We start from the raw sequence: 21,696 nt of genomic DNA, 5'->3' as shown, positions 1-21,696 counted from the left end.
GATCAACAAGAGCTTTTACCACATTTTTTGCCTCATGGTTGAATTGGAAATATGTGCACCTGAGCATAATTCACAACAAGCAAGCAGGAGCTTTTGATAGAGGCTACTGAAAACATTGATGCAAGTTATTGGTAATAAGACATTTTTATAGACTTCCATATTCTGCCCTCTTGTATAGATTTGTGAAAATGAACAGTGAGACATTTTGCCTGAAAACAGAATTTGAAAATAATTTCTAGAAAAGCTAAACACAGCTATCTGTATGGCTTTGTAAAAATGAACAACCATATTCTGGCCAATTGTATAGATTTGTAAATATGAACAACCATATTCTGGCCAATTGTATAGATTTGTAAAAATGAACATGAACAGATTATTATTATTTTTTAACTTTTTTTAAAATGAAAAATAACTATTTTAAACAACATCAACTGTGAACTGATTTGGGCGTGTGTGTGTTAAAGAGACAGACAGGGAGGGACAAAGAGAGAGAGAGGCTACATTACTTGTACTGAAACTGTTCTCTTCTCTCTTTCAATGCAGCAAAGCGGTCAATGACTTTCTCATTGAAATCAGGCATGCTGAGGACTAGTTCACTCTCCATGGAAAGCATGGCCAGTGCATTCAGACGTTCCTGGCCCATTGAATGGCAAAAAGACCGTTCAGTCTCTTCAAAAGCACACTGGCGATTGAGACTGAGGTTGATTCCGAGATGGGAAGGAACTCAAAAAAGCGCTCCTGCACTTTGTGGTTGCTATCTATGTACCTCAGCACAAGCACCAGCTGTATCTGTGTAGAAACGTCCGTGGTCTCGTCAGCTTGGATAGCTACGAAGTTCGCCGACTTCACCTCCTCCACAATATGTTCCCTCATGACCGCTAGCATACACTCCAGTTACAGTAGCTCGTTTTGAATGGTCTTTGATGTGAACTTCTTTCAAAGAGACAATCGAGTTGCACTGAAGGCTAGCCATCTTGATAGTAGTACGTGAATTGATTGACGCTGCTACCCGCTCTTTTCTTAGTTACGTTCATGGTTATGTTACGTATGACGAAAGCGCGTAAGTGCAAGCCCTCAGAAACCCATAGAGATTGTATTGAAAGCTCTGATATTTGAAAAAAAAAGATTTTACATGACAGGCTATGAGAGACTTCTGGGCGATTTTCAACCTGACTGAAATCGCCCCAAAGGGGGCGGGGCCATTTGAAGCACGACTTTAGCCTGATTGGACATTTAGTGGCAGATCAGACGTCTAGATTAGAACACTGATAACTACTGTTGCTGTGATATAATTGATTAGAAAAAAAATCCCTTCCTTTTCCCGTTTGGCAGTGCGTCGCCCATATCGCCCTAATGAACACACCGCCCCTGAGTATACATATATGATTAGATTATTAACTATGCTAGATAACTGCCCCATCATCTTAGACATGCTACCAAGAAAAACATCCATAGAAAATAATTGTAACCATACTGACATCATCCCCACAAATAGAAAGATACATGACCATTACTAAGTTACATGGATATTACAATATATTCAAATGAATATATCAAAATAAAATAACTTCCATCTTCTTCATCCATCTTCATACAGATGAACCCTAAGCTTGTCACTGGTCACTTGGGGCGCTATCTGATCGACTGAGATAGGTGTCACACCCTGGCTCTGGGGACTCTATATGTTGAGCCAGGGTGTGTAGATTCTATGTGTTTGTGTTCTGTGTTGTAGTTCTAGTTGCTTATTTTCTATGTTGGCCAGTGTGGTTCTCATTCAGAGGCAACGAGTGTCAGCTGTTGCTGGTTGTCTCTGATTGGGAACCACATTTAAACAGGCTGTTTTCCCACAGTAGTTGTGGGATCTTGTTCCTTTTGGTATGTTCCGTGTTGGTTGTGTTTAACCTAGGACGTCACGTTATCGTTTATTGTTTTGTTTATCGTGTATTCATTAAATAAAGAATAAGTATGTTCGCTCATCACGCTGCGCCTTGGTCTACTCCGTTCAACGATCGTGACAGAAGATCCCACCATACCAGGACCAAGCAGCGTATCCAGGAACACATGCAGGAGGTAACTCTAGTGGATGTCCTCCTCGGTTGGGGGCAGATTACGGAGGAGGAGGCCGTCCGGTACCGGAAGGCTATGAAGGGGGAGACCCAGGCAGGAGAGGAGAAGCAGCGTCAACCGGGCCGTGGTCGGACAGGCGAGAGGCACCCCCAATAATTTTTTAGGGGGGGGCACACGGCATGGGCGACGGGGCAGCAGGAGGCGGCCACAGGGCGTATTGGGAGATTAGGAGAGGAGGCCACCGGGTTTGGGGGGCCAGAAGGCAGGTTGGCGGAGCCTGGATGGAGAGCAGAGCCAACTCCCCGTACTCAGGCATGGCAGCATGAGACTGGGCAGGTTCCGGGGTATGCGGAGCTGCGTACTGTGCCACGAGTGGTCCGGCATAGTCCGGTACGTCTTGTGCGAGCACCTCGCACGTGTCGTGCGAAGGTGGGCATGCAGCCAGGACGGAGTGTGCCGGCTCAGCACTCATGGCCTCCAGTGCCTCTCCTCGGTCCCGGATATCCTGCGCCAGTGTCACGTGCTGTTATGCCAGTACGGGTACACAGCCCTGTACGTCCTGTGCTGATGCCTCACACAGAGTGTGTGAAGGTAGGCATTCAGCCAGGACGGGTTGTGGCAGCTCTTCACTCCAGGCCTCCTATCCGTCTCCACAGCCCGGCCCGGCCTGTGCCTGCTCCTCGCACCAAGCCTACGGTGCGCGTCGCCAGCCCAGCCCGGCCTGTTCCTGCCCCTCGCACCAAGCCTACGGTGCGTGTCGCCAGCCCGGCCCGGCCTGTTCCTGCCCTTCGCACCAAGCTAACGGTGCGCGTCGCCAGCCCGGCCCGGCCTGTTCCTGCTCCCCGCACCAAGCTAACGGTGCGCGTCGCCAGCCCGGCCCGGCCTGTTCCTGCCCTTCGCACCAAGCCTACGGCGCGCATCGCCAGCCCGGCCCGGCCTGTTCCTGCTCCCCGCACCAAGCTAACGGTGCGCGTCGCCAGCCCGGCCCGGCCTGTTCCTGCCCTTCGCACCAAGCCTACGGTGCGCGTCGCCAGCCCGGCCCGGCCTGTTCCTGCTCCCCGCACCAAGCTAACGGTGCGCGTCGCCAGCCCGGCCCGGCCTGTTCCTGCCACTCGAACCAAGCCAGGGTGTGAGTCGTCAGCCCGGTACGGCCCGTTCCTGCTCCACGCACCAAGCCAGGGGTGCGCATCGTCAGCCCGGTCCGACCCGTTGCTGCTCCACGCACCAAGCCAGGGGTGCGCATCGTCAGCCCGGTCCGGCCCGTTCCTGCTCCACGCACCAAGCCAGGGGTGCGCATCGTCAGCCCGGTCCGGCCCGTTGCTGCTCCACGCACCAAGCCAGGGGTGCGCATCGCCAGCCCGGCCCGGCCTGTTCCTGCCCTTCGCACCAAGCCTACGGTGCGCATCGCCAGCCCGGCCCGGCCTGTTCCTGCTCCCCGCACCAAGCTAACGGTTCGCGTCGCCAGCCCGGCCCGGCCTGTTCCTGCCACTCGCACCAAGTCTAAGGTGTGTGTCGCCAGCCGGGCCCGGCCTGTTCCTGCCACTCGCACCAAGCCAGGGGTGTGAGTCGTCAGCCCGGTACGGCCCGTTCCTGCTCCACGCACCAAGCCAGGGGTGCGCATCGTCAGCCCGGTACGGCCCGTTGCTGCTCCACGCACCAAGCCAGGGGTGCGCATCGTCAGCCCGGTCCGGCCCGTTCCTGCTCCACGCACCAAGCCAGGGGTGCGCATCGTCAGCCCGGTCCGACCCGTTGCTGCTCCACGCACCAAGCCAGGGGTGCGCATCGTCAGCCCGGTCCGGCCTGTTCCTGCTCCACGCACCAAGCCAGGGGTGCGCATCGTCAGCCCGGTCCGGCCCGTTGCTGCTCCACGCACCAAGCCAGGGGTGCGCATCGTCAGCCCGGTCCGGCCCGTTCCTGCTCCACGCACCGGCCAGGGGTGCGCATCGTCAGCCCGGTCCGGCCCGTTGCTGCTCCACGCACCAAGCCAGGGGTGCGCATCGTCAGCCCGGTCCGGCCCGTTCCTGCTCCACGCACCAAGCCAGGGGTGCGCGTCATTAGTCCGGCACAACCCGTGCCTGGGTCACCGGTGCCTGGTCAGGTACCGGTCAGCTGCTCCACACCGGAGCTTAAGCAATCCGCTCCTACGATGTCCAGTCCAGCTCCAGCCAGCGGGGCCAGACCGGACCAGGGGCGCTACGGGGAGATTATTGGAGGGTGGTGGGCAAGCCCGGAGCCGGAACCGCCTCCGAGGAGGAATGCCCACCCAGCCCTCCCCTGTTTAGTTTATGTTGAGGCGCGGTCGCAGTCCGCGCCTTTGGGGAGTACTGTCACACCCTGGCTCTGGGGACTTTATATGTTGAGCCAGGGTGTGTAGATTCTATGTGTTTGTGTTCTGTGTTGTAGTTCTAGTTGTTTATTTTCTATGTTGGCCAGTGTGGTTCTCAATCAGAGGCAACGAGTGTCAGCTGTTGCTGGTTGTCTCTGATTGGGAACCACATTTAAACAGGCTGTTTTCCCACAGTAGTTGTGGGATCTTGTCCCTTTTGGTATGTTCCGTGTTGGTTGTGTTTAACCTAGGACGTCACGTTATCGTTTATTGTTTTGTTTATCGTGTATTCATTAAATAAAGAATAAGTATGTTCGCTCATCACGCTGCGCCTTGGTCTACTCCGTTCAACGATCGTGACAATAGGCTTCTTTCCACATCTTCAATCCTGTAAACCTCAATCCACTTTATACATTTCCAACTTAACATTCCTCATTCCTCAATCAACATTATCAATGTACTATAACCTGGAATAACATATAGATAAATAATTTATCCTTTCTCTCCTTGCATTAATATTGACTGATACATCTCTATTCATACTCCTAATACCTTCCTATATGTCTCTAATATTTCCCATAGCTTTATTTACATTCCCAGTACCTTCCTAATCTTAATGTCCAACATGTATCCCCATATAATCACATACATTCCCTCTTTATCTACTATAATAGCATCCAATGCTATGTTATTATGACTTACATAATCGAATGAGTAACATCTCAGACCCAATTGCTTATAAATCCAAGACTGTTAATAGATACAATGTTCAACTCCGACTTTGTTCTACTAATATACCTGAAATAGATGCACATTATAACACTGTATTTTCACTCCCTGTTAAATCATTACATCCCTAAACTATTCATGCTTTAAAAATTCAACCAAAATCAGATCATATAAAAATATCATAACCCCATGATAGTAACCAAATAAGTACTTGCCTATCAACATAGATATGTACCACTCTAAACATCCATATCAATATCACCCAATACTTCAAATGTATATAATGACTAATATGCTAATACATTAACTAAATTAATCAACATATTCATGATTTCATTCACAATCCTCACCTTAACTTCCATGTTTCAAACAGTATGATTCAACAATGTCTACTCAAAATAAATAATAAGTGTATCCTAAGACATTACCATAATGTATCACTGTTTTAACCCATAATATCTATATAAAACATTTCTCAATTGAACAATCAATATCCTTCATTTTGAAAATAATTATACTAATACATACTAATGATTCACTTAAATCACTCATTTATCTTATAAATTACAACCAACCAAATGACTTAACTCAACCAAATTTAAAAAGACAATCCTTATAGATTCACTTTATCCTTATGATTGAAAATTAAAACCCTCAACTTTATCACCCATTACAACTGTCATAATTTACACATATATGGGGCGGTAGGTAGCTTAGTGGGTAAGAGCGTTGTGCCAGTAACTGAAAGGTCGCTGGTTCTAATCCCCGAGCCGACTAGGTGAAAAATCTGTCGATGTGCCCTTAAGCAAGGCACTTAACCCTAATTGCTCATGTAAGTCGCTCTGGATAAGAGCGTCTGCTATAATGTAAATGTAAATTATATTAACCTACATTATAAACATCCATAATTCTATTATGACTTTCCTCATCCTGATAATAACTACAGATAATTATCTCAATGCATTCTCAATACTATTAATTTAGCAGTGTATACCTACTACCCAAATTATCACATTTAGATAAACCCAATTTTATTATCAACACAGCTAAGCAACCCCTTTATTTCTCCCGGCACTTAAATCTTCTGGCGTCTCTTCATTATGTTCTTCAGACCTCTTCACATTTTAAAATGACTTGCCCATGACAATGTCACAACTTCAATGTCTCATTCGAGTCACCACCAACTCCACAACCTTATTGTCTTGTCCATTTGCCAACCATTATGCCCACAACATATTTTTTTTTGCATTTGAACATATCTTTCTCCATTCTCACTCAATGGTAGACTCCTTTCCCACTCCTTCGAGATACTAACATGAGAAAATCCTTTGATATCTTCGATTGGTTGTTGTAGACCAGTTGCACGTAGAAGTGGTATTTTACAAAAACATCTTCAACGCCTCTGATATTCATCTTCAGTCGGTTCATAGTTTGTTACTTTTATTTATTTAGGTTCACACCATGCTAGGCCAAATTATCCCTGCTATGCATCAAGACACCATCTGTATTTATCTCACTAGAAGACAAACATAACAGTTTAATTGATTACATTTCTAATCCAATAAATCCATACAATCATTGACCATATGACAAATTATTATGTTTTAACAATTATTCTTAATACCAATTGCTCTAATATACTTCCCCATTTCTATTCACATCGCTCTGTGTAGCGTCCTTCTTGCATCGCACCAATATGGATTCAAGATTCACTCTGTAATCCTCTACTGCCACACAGTCTCCCATGCACAGAAAATGTCCAGATTCTCCTGGTAGGTCTGGCAGAGAAGCCTTCACCTTTTGGAAAAAAATCTTCAGAACATTGTTTAGGTGAGACACAGCATGCTACTTCATCCTGTCTTCTTATCAGTCCTGATAAGCCTTTTAGATTAGGAAGTGCACATTTTTGCATCTTGTGAAGGTCGTCGGGTGCGGTTGTGTCTCTCTCTGGCGGGAGGTAAACTTGGCTTATATGGTGTCGAGTAAAGCTTAAACCATGTATTTAGATTGTAGTTAGGTATTGTAGGTAGTTTATCTAGGTAGTTATCGTAGGTTATCGTAGGTTATTGTAGGTAATTATTGTAGGTAAGTATTGTATTCGGCTGAGCCCGGTGAAGCACGAGGCTAGCTAACCCACTACCTGGACTAGCTAGCGGGTAGCTACTGGTAACTATTAGCAACTGTGGATAGTTGTTTCCAATGTTATTTCACACTTAAGGGTACCTGTAATTATGCCAGCTAGCTGCCTACCATTCAGCTGTTTTTCTAACCTCGTTATCTGAAGTGTTAACGTTAGGTAATTAGTAGCTACTGTACTGGAAATGTAGCTAGCTTGTTGCTACCTGGATAGCTAACTAGACAATAGCTGGAACGACCTAGCAAACAGACGTGAACTGGCTGAATCGATTCAGTGGCTAGCTTTGCACTTAACTGGCTAACAGTAGCTACTAAGGGTAAGTTATAACCTACATTTGTGTTTTGTTTTTACATACTGGTAACCAGAGTCGGTCAAGGGAATTCGGGACATGGGTGACTAGTTGACATTAGCTTGGCTCTCTCTGTGTGTTTGTGCCGTGGGAGGAGGGTTTTTTTCGTTGGCAGAGAGCAATGGCTAGCTAGTATGCTAACTATTCTAGCTAACTAACTGGCTGAATAAGTTGACGACGGACTCACTCAAACTGTCAAAACTAACCCAAAACTTTACACAACGTTAGACACGGACACGAATGATCTGCTTGGCGTGTTAACACACTGGTGGTTTGTTGTAACCAAGTATTGGTGCTAAACCGTGTTATTGGAGCCTGGCATACTAGTTGGCTATGGCGTCATAGGATTCGGTGCCCTGGACGGTTTTCACTGAAGAATACTGTACCAAGTTAGCTTCCTGAATAAACTAAGTTAGTCTATTCCTAGAAAACATTGAACCGCTGTAGTTTACAACAATTATAATTTCTAAAGTGGAAGTTGGGAGAGTTCTATTTGAGTGTTTCAGTGAAACGTAAGTGAGGGAGGCCCCGCTCTCTCGCTTTCCTAGATGTTTAGTTAATTTCATTCTGATCTCCTTTGCATTATTGTAGCCATTTTCTGTAGCCTGTCAACTATGCGTCTGTCTATCCCTGTTCTCTCCTCTCCGCACAGGCTATACAAATGCCTCACACCGCGTGGCTGCTGCCACTCTAACCTGGTGGTCCCTGCACGCACGACCCACGTGGAGTTCCAGGTCTCCGGCAGCCTCTGGAACTGCCATTCTGCGGCCAACAAGGCAGAGTTCATCTCAGCCTATGCTACCCTCCAGTCCCTCGACTTCTTGGAGCTGACGGAAACATGGATTACCACAGAAAACACTGCTACTCCTACTGCTCTCTCCTCGTCTGACCATGTGTTCTCGCATACCCCGAGAGCATCTGGTCAGCGGGGTGGTGGCACAGGAATCCTCATCTCTCCCAAGTGGACATTCTCTCTTTCTCCTCTGACCCATCTGTCTATCTCCTCATTTGAATTCCATGCTGTCACAGTCACTAGCCCATTCAAGCTTAACATCCTTATCATTTATCGCCCTCCAGGTTCCCTTGGAGAGTTCATCAATGAGCTTGACGCCTTGATAAGTTCCTTTCCTGAGGATGGTTCACCCCTCACAGTTCTTGGTGACTTTAACCTCCCTACGTCTACCTTTGACTCATTTCTCTCTGCCTCCTTCTTTCCACTCCTCTCCTCTTTTGACCTCACCCTCTCACCGTCCCCCCCTACTCACAAGGCAGGCAATACGCTTGACCTCATCTTTACTAGATGCTGTTCTTCTACTAAGCTCACTGCAACTCCCCTCCAAGTCTCCGACCACTACTTTGTATCCTTTTCTCTCTCGCTCTCCTCCAACACTACTCACTCTGCCCCTACTTAGATGGTAATGCGCCATCGCAACCTTCGCTCTCTCTCTCCCGCTACTCTCTCCTCTTCCATCCTATCATCTCTTCCCTCTGCTAAATCCTTCTCCCTCCAATCTCCTGATTCTGCCTCCTCAACCCTCCTCTCCTCCCTTTCTGCATCCTTTGACTCTCTATGTCCCCTATCCTCCCGGCCGGCTCGGTCCTCCCCTCCTGCTCCGTGGCTTGACGACTCATTGCGAGCTCACAGAACAGGGCTCCGGGCAGCCGAGCGGAAATGGAGGAAAACTAGACTCCCTGCGGACCTGGCATCTTTTCACTCCCTCCTCTCTACATTTTCTTCCTCTGTTTCTGCTGCTAAAGCCACTTTCAACCACTCTAAATTCCAAGCATCTACCTCTAACCCTAGGAAGCTCTTTGCCACCTTCTCCTCCCTGCTGAATCCCCCCTCTCTGTGGATGACTTCGTCAACCATTTTGAAAAGAAGGTTGACGACATCCGATCCTCGTTTGTTAAGTCAAATGACACTTTCTCCCCTCTCTCTCCAGATGAAATCTTGCGACTTGTGACGGCCGGCCGCCCAACAACCTGCCCGCTTGACCTTATCCCCTCCTCTCTTCTCCAGACCATTTCCGGAGACCTTCTCCCTTACCTCACCTCGCTCATCAACTCATCCTTGACCGCTGGCTATGTCCCTTCCGTCTTCAAGAGAGCGAGAGTTGCACCCTTTCTCAAAAAACCTACATTCGATCCCTCCGATGTCAACAACTACAGACCAGTATGCCTTCTTTCTTTTCTCTCCAAAACTCTTGAGCGTGCCGTCTTTAGCCAACTCTCTTGCTATCTCTCTCAGAATGACCTTCTTGATCCAAACCAGTCAGGTTTCAAGACTGGTCATTCAACTGAGACTGCTCTTCTCTGTGTCACGGAGGCTCTCCGCACTGCTAAAGCTAACTCTCTCTCCTCTGCTCTCGTCCTTCTAGACCTATCTGCTGCCTTTGATACTGTGAACCATCAGATCCTCCTCTCCACCCTCTCCGAGTTGGGCATCTCCGGCGCGGCTCACTCTTGGATTGCGTCCTACCTGACAGGTCGCTCCTACCAGGTGGCGTGGCGAGAATCTGTCTCCGCACCACGTGCGCTCACCACTGGTGTCCCCCAGGGCTCAGTTCTAGGCCCTCTCCTATTCTCGCTATACACCAAGTCACTTGGCTCTGTCATATCCTCACATGGTCTCTTCTATCATTGCTACGCAGACGACACACAATTAATCTTCTCCTTTCCCCCTTCTGATAACCAGGTGGCGAATCGCATCTCTGCATGTCTGGCAGACATATCAGTGTGGATGACGGATCACCACCTCAAGCTGAACCTCGGCAAGACGGAGCTGCTCTTCCTCCCGGGGAAGGACTGCCCGTTCCATGATCTCGCCATCACGGTTGACAACTTCGTTGTGTCCTCCTCCCAGAGTGCAAAGAGCCTTGGCGTGACCCTGGACAACACCCTGTCGTTCTCCGCTAACATCAAGGTGGTGACCCGATCCTGTAGGTTCATGCTCTACAACATTCGCAGAGTACGACCCTGCCTCACACAGGAAGCGGCACAGGTCCTAATCCAGGCACTTGTCATCTCCCGTCTGGATTACTGCAACTCGCTGTTGGCTGGGCTCCCTGCCTGTGCCATTAAACCCCTACAACTCATCCAGAACGCTGCAGCCCGTCTGGTGTTCAACCTTCCCAAGTTCTCTGACGTCACCCCGCTCCTCCGCACACTCCACTGGCTTCCAGTTGAAGCTCGCATCTGCTACAAGACCATGGTGCTTACCTACGGAGCTGTGAGGGGAACGGCACCTCCGTACCTTCAGGCTCTGATCAGTCCCTACACCCAAACGAGGGCATTGCATTCATCCACCTCTGGCCTGCTGGCCCCCCTACCTCTGCAGAAGCACAGTTCCCGCTCAGCCCAGTCAAATCTGTTCGCTGCTCTGGCACCCCAATGGTGGGACAAGCTCCCTCACGACGCCAGGACAGCGGAGTCACTCACCACCTTCCGGAGACACTTGAAACCCCACCTCTTTATGGAATACCTGGGATAGGATAAAGTAATCCTATCACCACCCCCCAAAAAAAAAAAAAAATCGCTCTGGATAAGAGTGTCTTCTAAATGACGAAAATGTAAATGTAAAATGTTATAGTCACTAGTTTCCATAGACATGCCTCCACTACATTCTACCTTATACCACAAATACATTTTTCCCTAAAACATTAAATCTAACCCATAACACATTAATTACTACTGCTCATATTCTTACTACAATATTCAAATGTACCAATAAATCCTCTTACCATCATTACTACCCCCTTTTCTGAACACGAGTCACAACGTGATTCATGCTTTCAAAAACAAAACACCAACATTGCCTATTAAACCATAATAATAAATTTAATTAAAATGACAACGTAATACCTTAATTTACTTCTATCCCGCAAAGTAATCCAAGATTAGTACAATTTACTAGCAACAGGTATCCCTCATTCAGGGAAAGCTCTCTCTCTCTTGTTATTTTATGGTTCGAATCACATATATTATTACCAAATTATAAACTTCTTCACAATTTTCAGTTTTATAAATTACCCTCAACTCGGTAAAATAAACTATCTTAAAGTCCTCTTCTCATTGTCTTTAGAATTACCAGTGTGGATGATCAAGTCACACTAGAAAGTCAAAACAGAGTTCAGAGGTCATTGAAATCCTTCAACGAATTGTTCCATCCAATAGTATACTAAACATTACCAACATTCAAAACATTTCATAAATGTTACTTATCTCAAGTGTACATTAATTCCTCATGACATTTCTTCTCATAAGAAATCATGTATACCCAAAACTCAGTCAAAAAAGAAAAAAAATACTTCATAAAATTCACTGTGTGTGCTCCTTTAAGACTTATCACCTTTGACCTGTTGAAAAACCCCTAAAATCAAAATAAAGACCCTTTATAAACATCCTACTAGGTGTGTTGTGTTTTATTTGAAAAACCCAATTGAAAAACAACAAACAAAAATAGCCAGGCCTTACTTAATTTGGTAGCTCCCTTTTACGTCCTAATACTGCCCAACTTCACTAAACTGCTCCCTCTAGCCCTGGGCAACATTCCAATGAGATAAGCAAATCCCCTTTCTCCTGGAAGAGAAATTATACATTTTGTTAACATTCAATTACAATCAGTAATCCAAAAATAGTAAGTACACACAAAACATGATACAGATATACACAGTCCTATCTCATCAATAATCGTTTGTATCAATCTAATTCCTCATAACTACTCCATAAAAAGATTATATAAAATCTCTCAAAAGATGATAACCACTCAAAATTCCTCAAGTATACAATGATTATGTTTAATTGATTACCCTTCAGATCATATCCTCTTTAAATCTCACAATGATTATTGAACCCCTAAATCTGCTCCATGTGATCCCATATCAAATGATCCATTATCGTTTACTTGATCAACAACATAGGAAAATCTGTTTCCCCTTCTATTGTTCCTGTCACCCCTGTAAATGTCATATTTCAGTCATTAGCCAATACAATCACGTACTCCGTGTAAGTAAGACGTGATATTTTATCCCATGCATCTATTTAAAAAATGTGAGATACGTTGTCTCCTACTCTTCCCTTAACATAATGCTATAGTAGACTTCCATCAATCCTGGGAAAAAAAGAAAAACGCCCACTCACAAAACACTAGATAATACCATGTTTCATTAAGTTCACTACACCTTCTAATATAAACCTATAACCCCTTTCTATTCATTTAATCATCGCAACCTGTTGCATTGATGTTTTAAAATATAAACCTATTGTTTAATAACTTCATAACATACAAAAAATGTTTACTTAATCCATCATCCTAATAGTAACAACTATATCCCATTGTTCAACGTACCATAAACAGATTATAGTTTTTAGAATTAATGAACTGTCTGCATAACTGCATAACATGTTGTTTAAACAAACTATAGAATTTAATAATAATAATTACCAATGATCAAATAACGTTCCATATTCAACCATCTAGACATGTTCTTCATATCATCCCAATGCTTCCTACATATGTCAATATAGCCCAACTATCACTACTTCCTTTCACCCTCTTACAAAATCATGTCATTAGTAAATTTTCTCCACAAAGCACTACTACCTAATAACATATTTTCATTCACCTAAATATTAATAATTATTTTAATGCCAGTCTTATTAAACAATCCAATTCAACATCAATTCAACGCGTTTCATCACCCAATTAACTTACTTACTTTGTAAACCCTCTACAATTGTCAAGGGGTGCTGAAGGTGGGTGTGGTGCATGAATCAAGCGCAGGACGCAGAAGCTCAGCCCAAAAGACTTTAGTGCAATATTCACGTAGAAAATAAGCACAATAAGCCCGAAGGCGAAATCACGGCGCACACAGGCGTCAAACAAACGGCGCACTAACATGTGCGAAAAACCTCTCCAAAACACTGGAGGGAAGTACGTAGCTCCAACACGAAAACAGAAGAGCAATCACACACAAAGACAAACACAACCAACGAGAACTAAATAGGACACTAACGAGGACTAACAAGACACAGGTGTACAACATAAAGACAAAACCAAACGAACATGAAACATAGATCGGTGGCAGCTAGTACTCCGGGGACGACGACCGCCGAAGCCTGCCCGAACCAGGAGGAGGAGCAGCCTCGGCCGAAACCGTGACAACAATATCTATTATTCTCTATCGCTAACTTTCCATATAACGGTACCTCAACAATATATAAATTATTGTGAAGTTATAGTCAAAACAAATAAAACATCTATTCACCGATATGCAACTTTAATTACTATGTTATACTATTCGCTATGTGCTGGTAAGACAATTCCTTTGACGTAATGTTATCAATTCATCTAGTAATCTAGGTCAATAGCATCAATGTAAAATATTTGCTTTCTGTCCCTTCCTGGGCTCGAACCAGGGACGCTCTACACATATCAACAACATTTACCATCGAAACACCATTACCCGTCGCTCCACAAAATCCGCAATCCTTGCAAAGCAAGTTAAACAACTACTTCCCTGTCGCATAGCAAGTTATGTCACCAAATGAAACCCCACTAGCTCTCACCGCTAACTAGCTAGCCATTTCACACCGATAACATTCACCAGCCTTTTGACATCCTCTGTTTTCACATCAACTAGTGATCTGTTTACACCTCATTTAACCCATTATTACACTTAAAGCTCTTTCACGTTCAGCGAGACCCAGTTGCTAACACTCGCAGACAAAATATGGAAACCCCTTCTTACTAGTATACCAAATAATCTCCATGCTCAAGCCGCGTTCTGCATTTACCTCTATCGTAGGGTTTAAAAACTGAGTTAAAAACATTAACAATCCTAAATTGTTAATCAGAGTGCACAGGTGGCACAGGTGCGTTGAATGTTGATACCAACAATGGATGGAAACAATCTGAGAGGCAGAGGAGGAAGAGTACGTGTAAGAGGTGGTGGACGAGGAGGAAGAGTACGAGGAAGAGCAAGACCAAGAACAGTAATTTCAGAAGAAATTCAAGCAACTGTGATAGACCATGTTGTTGTTCATGGAATGACAATGAGGGAAGCAGGACAAAGAGTACAACCCAATTTGAACAAATTCTCTGTGGCCACCATAATCAGGACATTCAGAGAAGAGAACAGGTAATTGTTTCTTTTTATTTTGGTCATTGAAAGTTGACTGTATACAAGTACATCACTTTGTCAATAGAAAGGGGACTGGGGAAAAAAAGAATAATTTTCTTACCATACAATATTTTACGTATAGAAGTAATGTCCATTACTATTTTTACTGTATGTATATGTTTGTAAGTGCATTTTCCCTTTTTGTAGAATTGCAAGACTACCACATGAGTGTGGAAGGCCTGCTATGTTCTCCCAACAGCAAAAGGCTCTCATTGTTGATATGGTCCTTCAAAACAATGCCATCCGACCGCATGAAATACAGCAAAGAGTTGTTGAACACAATGTAAACTTTGAAGGAATCAACAGTGTCAGCCTATCTACCATTGACCGTGTCCTCCAGCGCAACAGGGTACGCATGAAGCAAGTGTACAGAGTACCCTTTGAGCGCAACTCAGAAAGGGTCAAAGATCTACGATTTCAGTATGTGCAAGTAAGTGTACACTCAGACACTTTCAGCGCTGATGCTTACAGTACAATGCTATGCTACTAGCCTACTGTTACTGTAAACTGCACTATATTGTAGTGTATGTAAATCAGGAGTGCATACAAATGTACTATTGCAGAAGTCTGTCTTTCTGTATCACTTACTAAACTACTTATTTATATATTTTTATATATAGAGAGTGTTTGAATTGGATTCCATGGAAAGGCCACATGAATACATTTTTGTAGATGAAGCAGGGTTCAATCTGGCGAAGAGGAGAAGGAGAGGCAGGAACATAATTGGCCAACGTGCCATTGTGGAAGTCCCTGGCCAGCGTGGTGGCAATGTCACCCTTTGTGCAGCCATAAGTAATCGTGGGGTTCTCCACCGTCATGCAACCCTGGGGCCATATAACACTGAACATCTTCTTACATTTCTGGGTGGTCTTCGGGATGTTTTGTTTGAGCGTGAGCAGCAGGATCATCAGCAGGCAGTGCATCCTGTCTATGTCGTGGTTTGGGACAATGTCAGCTTTCACCGTGGTGTCCGGATACGCGAGTGGTTCAACATCAACCAGCGATTCATAAATGTTTGCCTTCCACCATACAGCCCTTTCCTCAACCCAATAGAATAGTTTTTCTCTGCGTGGCGGTGGAAGGTCTATGACCGAAATCCATATACCAGGGGAAATCTCTTACAGGCAATGGAATTGGCCTGTGGTGACATAGGTGTGGAGTGGAGTGTTGTCAAGGCTGGATCCGGCACACCAGAGGGTTTTTCCCCCGTTGCCTGGCAAGGGACAACGTTGCCTGTGATGTGGACGAAGTCCTCTGGCCGGAACCAGCACAAAGACGTGATGCTGAGGCAGAATGAATCTCTCATTAACTTTGATTTCGCAGTTGCACAACATTTTTGAGTGTACTGTAATGTGCTTTTCATTTAGAGTTTTCTTTGTTCTTTGGGCTTTTGCAGTTGGACTACTGTATTTTTATGCAAGTGCTGAATATACAGACATTCAATACTTTATTACTTGCAGTACTTACAGTATACAATATATTCACTTTACTAAGTTGTGATTACTATACCTTTTGTTTTACAGTTTTTTCAATTGTTTAAGCACAATTTTGAAAACAGGGCCCGGTTTGTCAAAACACTACACACAATTAGCACAACCCTACACCAAAGTAGCACAACACTTCAGATAATTTGCAAAATGGAACACTTTTGTCAAAACTATACACGACTTCATAAAAACAATATTTTGTTTCCATACGAAACACAAACATTTCACATGACTTCAATCTTTTTGAACCAGTTACACACTGCTGTTGCTAACCTAAAACACTTTTAGCAAGTCTAATTCTCAGTGATTAGAGTACTGTAAATGAAGTACACAGAGAAAGTGCAACTATCCAAACACTACACAAGACCAATGCTGCAGACTGAGGAAAATATCATTTATTTCTCTCCATATACCCAAATCAGTCAACATGTCAACATGGAGAATCACAACAAAACATGTCCCAGTTTTCATGCTACTACAGTAGTGTGCATAACACTGTTAGCTCAGCAAACAAATGTAAAATACTGTATCCAGTACAGGTTACAATTACAGTAAATAACAACAACAACAAACATAAAAAATAATCTGAAAAAAACGGACAATATTGTACAGAAAATACTACAGTAAACATACTATACATTATCTCTTCGCCTAGCTGGATCTGGCCAGAGAATTTCATCAACATCACAAGCAATATCCTCATTAGCAAGACAACGCGGGAAGAACCGTCTTGAATGTCGAATCCATCCTTGCACAGCTGCGGCGTCGACTTGGTCATAGGCGTCCTCCATGGCCTGAATGAGGGGTCCCTGAGCCTGGGGCTGGAGATCGTAAACCTTCCACCGCCATGCAGAGAAAAACTCTTCGATAGGGTTTAGAAATGGAGAGTATGGTGGAAGGTATAGTACTGTCAACTGTGGATGGTGTTGAAACCAGTTCTGGACCAAAGCAGAACGGTGGAATGACACATTGTCCCAGATGACAGTGTATTGCATCTGGTGCATTTCATTACCTGCTGTGACGATGTGGTGCAATCGGTCCAAAAATGCAAGAATGTGAGGTGTGTTGTAAGGGCCCATTTTGGCATGCCGGAGGAGAACCCCATGCTGTGAAATGGCAGCGCAAAGGGTGATGTTACCCCCACCTTGCCCTGGGACATTGATTATAGCCCTGTGGCCAATGATATTTCTGCCTCTCCTTCTTGCTTTTGTGAGGTTGAACCCTGCCTCATCAATATACAGTGGGGGGAAAAAGTATTTAGTCAGCCACCAATTGTGCAAGTTCTCCCACTTAAAAAGATGAGAGAGGCCTGTAATTTTCATCATAGGTACACGTCAACTATGACAGACAAATTGAGAAAAAAAAATCCAGAAAATCACATTGTTGGATTTTTTATGAATTTATTTGCAAATTATGGTGGAAAATAAGTATTTGGTCACCTACAAACAAGCAAGATTTCTGGATCTCACAGACCTGTAACTTCTTCTTTAAGAGGCTCCTCTGTCCTCCACTCGTTACTTGTATTACAGTTTTTTTGGATTGCTTACACACTAAAATTAAAAGTAGTACACTATTAGCAAAACCTTACACTCAAGAAGCAAAACATCAGCCCATATTTGCACAACTATAAGCACATTGTCAACCTTACACTTGTTGCAAAACTCTACACACAGTGATTTGCAAAACACTAAACACAGTTAACATACATTACACACAAAAATCTATCATGAAGTCACGTCCTTGCAATACCAAAGCACTGACTGTCAAATTACCACACCGTCCAACCAATTGGTTCAACACAGTCATCAGGTGTGCAAACACTCGTTTGCTTAATTGTAGACACACCAATCAGGTGTATAAGCACTATAAAAAGCAGCAGGTGAGTTCATCGGTCTTCAAGCACAATGGAAAGAGTCAGAGAAAGAGTAAGACGAGGAGGAGGAGGAGGAGGAGGACGACGAGGAGAACGAGGAGGAGGACGAGGAGAACGAGGAGGACGAGGAGGAGAACGAGGAGAACGAGGAGGACGAGGAGAACGAGGAGGAGAACGAGGAGAACGAGGAAGAGAACGAGGAGAACGAGGAGGACGAGGAGAACGAGGAGGACGAGGAGGAGGACGAGGAGGAGGAGGAAGGGGAGGAAGAGGAAGAGGAAGAGGAAGAGGAAGACAAGAAGGTGCTCAAAGAGGACCGAATCTGACAAATGAGATCCGCGCAACACTGGTTGACCACATTGTCAACCACGGCCTGACGCTGAGGGAGGCTGGACTGCGAGTACAGCCAAATCTAAGCCGATATACAGTGGCAAGTGTGATGAGAACATTTCGACTGGAAAATAGGTATTGTAAAAATATCATCATATCAAAAACATCTGCACGGTTTCAGTAACTGCTTACAGTACTATATTCTATGCACTATCAGCACTTCTGTTACCTTTTCCTGTGAAATTACTGTACTATTGTATACTGTTTTTTTTTCTACATAGGATTGAGGGTCAGGGACGACAAGGGGGAAGGCCTCCTATGTTCACAGAACAGCAAGAGAGGGAGATAGTAAACATGGTTTTGGCCAACAATGCTATAACACTCAAGCAGCTCCAAGCTAACATTGTCAATAACCACGCCATTTTCAACGATATCCATCAGGTCTCAACATCAACACTGGCACGCATCCTAAAAAAAAACATATTCAAATGAAGCAAATTTATCGAGTGCCTTTCGAGCGCAATTCGAAAGGGTGAAATGACTGCGGCATGATTATGCAGAGGTATGTATTCACTTTAGCAGTGTGATCTTGCATACTGTCTCATAATCTTTTACTGTACTGTAATATGTATACTAGATCTACACTGAACTACACAATTTTGCCTGACACTGTTTTTCAGAGAGTTTTACGAATGGATGGAGAGGAGATCCAGCATGAGTTCATTTACGTAGATGAGGCTGGGTTCAACCTGACGAGAACACGAAGGAGGGGAAGAAACATCATTGGCCACAGGGCTATAGTCAATGTCCCAGGGCAACGTGGGGGTAATATAACACTCTGTGCAGCCATTACACAGAATGGGGTCCTCCACCGCCATGCCCATATGGGCCCTTACAACACAGCACTCATACTTACATTCTTGGACCAATTGCACAACATAACAGCAGCAAATCAAATCGATCATATGCAATACATTGTTGTCTGGGACAATGTGTCTTTCCACCGCTCTGCTCTGGTTCAGAACTGGTTTCAGCAACATCCACATTTCACCGTCCTATATCTTCCACCATACTCTCCATTCCTCAACCCTATAGAATAGTTTTTCTCGGCATGGCGGTGGAAGGTATATGATCTCCGTCTCCAGGCTGAGGTACCCCTCATCCAAGCCATGGAGGAGGCCTGTGACCAGATGGAGGTAGCAGCAATGCAAGGATGGATTCGTCATTCAAGACGTTTCTTTCCAAGGTGTCTTGCTAATGACAACATTGCCTGCGATGTTGATGAAATTCTCTGGCCAGATCCAGCTAGGCGAAGAGACAATGTCTAGTTATTTTTTTTTTTTAAATTTGAACTTACAATACGTAAAGTGACGTTTGGTTACAGTATTATGAATCTCCATGTCAACATTTTGGGCGTGTTGAGAAATAAATGAGTTTCTTCAGTCTGCAACATTGGTCTTGTGTAGTGTTTGGTGAATTTACATTATATTTGTACTTTGTTGATAGTAGCCTACTCTAATCATAGGGAAGTAGAAGTGCTAAAAGTGTTTTTGGTTTATCACAGCAGAGTGTAACTCGTGCAAACAGAGTATAGTAATGTGAAACGTGTGTGTTTCATATGGTAACAAAGTGTGGTTTTTAAAAAGAAGTGTATAGTTTTTACAAGAGTGTTTAATTTTGCAAAGGATCTGTAGTGTTTTGCTAATTGGGTGTGTGGTTGTGCTAATTGTGTGTAGTGTTTTGAAAACACGGGCCCTGTTTTGAAAATCGTGCTTAAGCAATCAAAAAAAACTGTAATGGCACCTGTTTGAACTTGTTATCAGTATAAAAGACACCTGTCCACAACCTCAAACAGTCACACTCCAAACTCCACAATGGCCAAGACCAAAGAGCTGTCAAAGGACACCAGAAACAAAATTGTAGACCTGCACCAGGCTGGGAAGACTGAATCTGCAATAGGTAAGCAGCTTGGTTTGAAGAAATCAACTGTGGGAGCAATTATTAGGAAATGCAAGACATACAAGACCACTGATAATCTCCCTCGATCTGGGGCTCCACGCAAGATCTCACCCCGTGGGGTCAAAATGATCACAAGAACGGTGAGCAAAAATCCCAGAACCACACGGGGGGACATAGTGAATGACCTGCAGAGAGCTGGGACCAAAGTAACAAAGCCTACCATCAGAAACACACTACGCCGCCAGCGACTCAAATCCTGCAGTGCCAGACGTGTCCCCCTGCTTAAGCCAGTACATATCCAGGCCCGTCTGAAGTTTGCTAGAGTGCATTTGGATGATCCAGAAGAGGATTGGGAGAATTTCATATGGTCAGATGAAACCAAAATAGAACTTTTTGGTAAAAACTCAACTCGTCGTGTTTGGAGGACAAAGAATGCTGAGTTGCATTCAAAGAACACCATACCTACTGTGAAGCATGGGGGTGGAAACATCATGCTTTGGGGCTGTTTTTCTGCAAAGGGACCAGGACGACTGATCCGTGTAAAGGAAAGAATGAATGGGGCCATGTATCGTGAGATTTTGAGTGAAAACCTCCTTCCATCAGCAAGGGCATTGAAGATGAAACGTGGCTGGGTCCTTCAGCATGACAATGATCCCAAACACACCGCCCGGGCAACGAAGGAGTGGCTTCGTAAGAAGGATTTCAAGGTCCTGGAGTGGCCTAGCCAGTCTCCAGATCTCAACCCCATAGAAAATCTTTGGAGGGAGTTGAAAGTCTGTGTTGCCCAGCGACAGCCCCAAAACATCACTGCTCTAGAGGAGATCTGCATGGAGGAATGGGCCAAAATACCAGCAACAGTGTGTGAAAACCTTATGAAGACTTACAGAAAACATTTGACCTGTGTCATTGCCAACAAAGGGTATATAACAAAGTATTGAGAAACTTTTGTTATTGACCAAATACTTATTTTCCACCATAATTTGCAAATAAATTCATTAAAAATCCTACAATGTGATTTTCTGGATTTTTTTCCCTCATTTTGTCTGTCATAGTTGACGTGTACCTATGATGAAAATTACAGGCCTCTCTCATCACAATTGGTGGCTGACTAAATACTTTTTTCCCCCACTGTCTATGAATTCATTCAGGATTTCCTCAGCATCCATCCGCAAAACTCTCTGAAATACAGTGAAAGACAAGATTGTGTGGTTCAGGATAGGTCTAGTATACAGTCAATGTAAAAAAGTCATGTGTGCAG

This window comes from Coregonus clupeaformis, chromosome 17 (assembly GCF_020615455.1).
Source record: "Coregonus clupeaformis isolate EN_2021a chromosome 17, ASM2061545v1, whole genome shotgun sequence".
Classification (NCBI taxonomy): Eukaryota; Metazoa; Chordata; class Actinopteri; order Salmoniformes; family Salmonidae; genus Coregonus; species Coregonus clupeaformis.
This window is presented reverse-complemented; position numbering follows the sequence as displayed.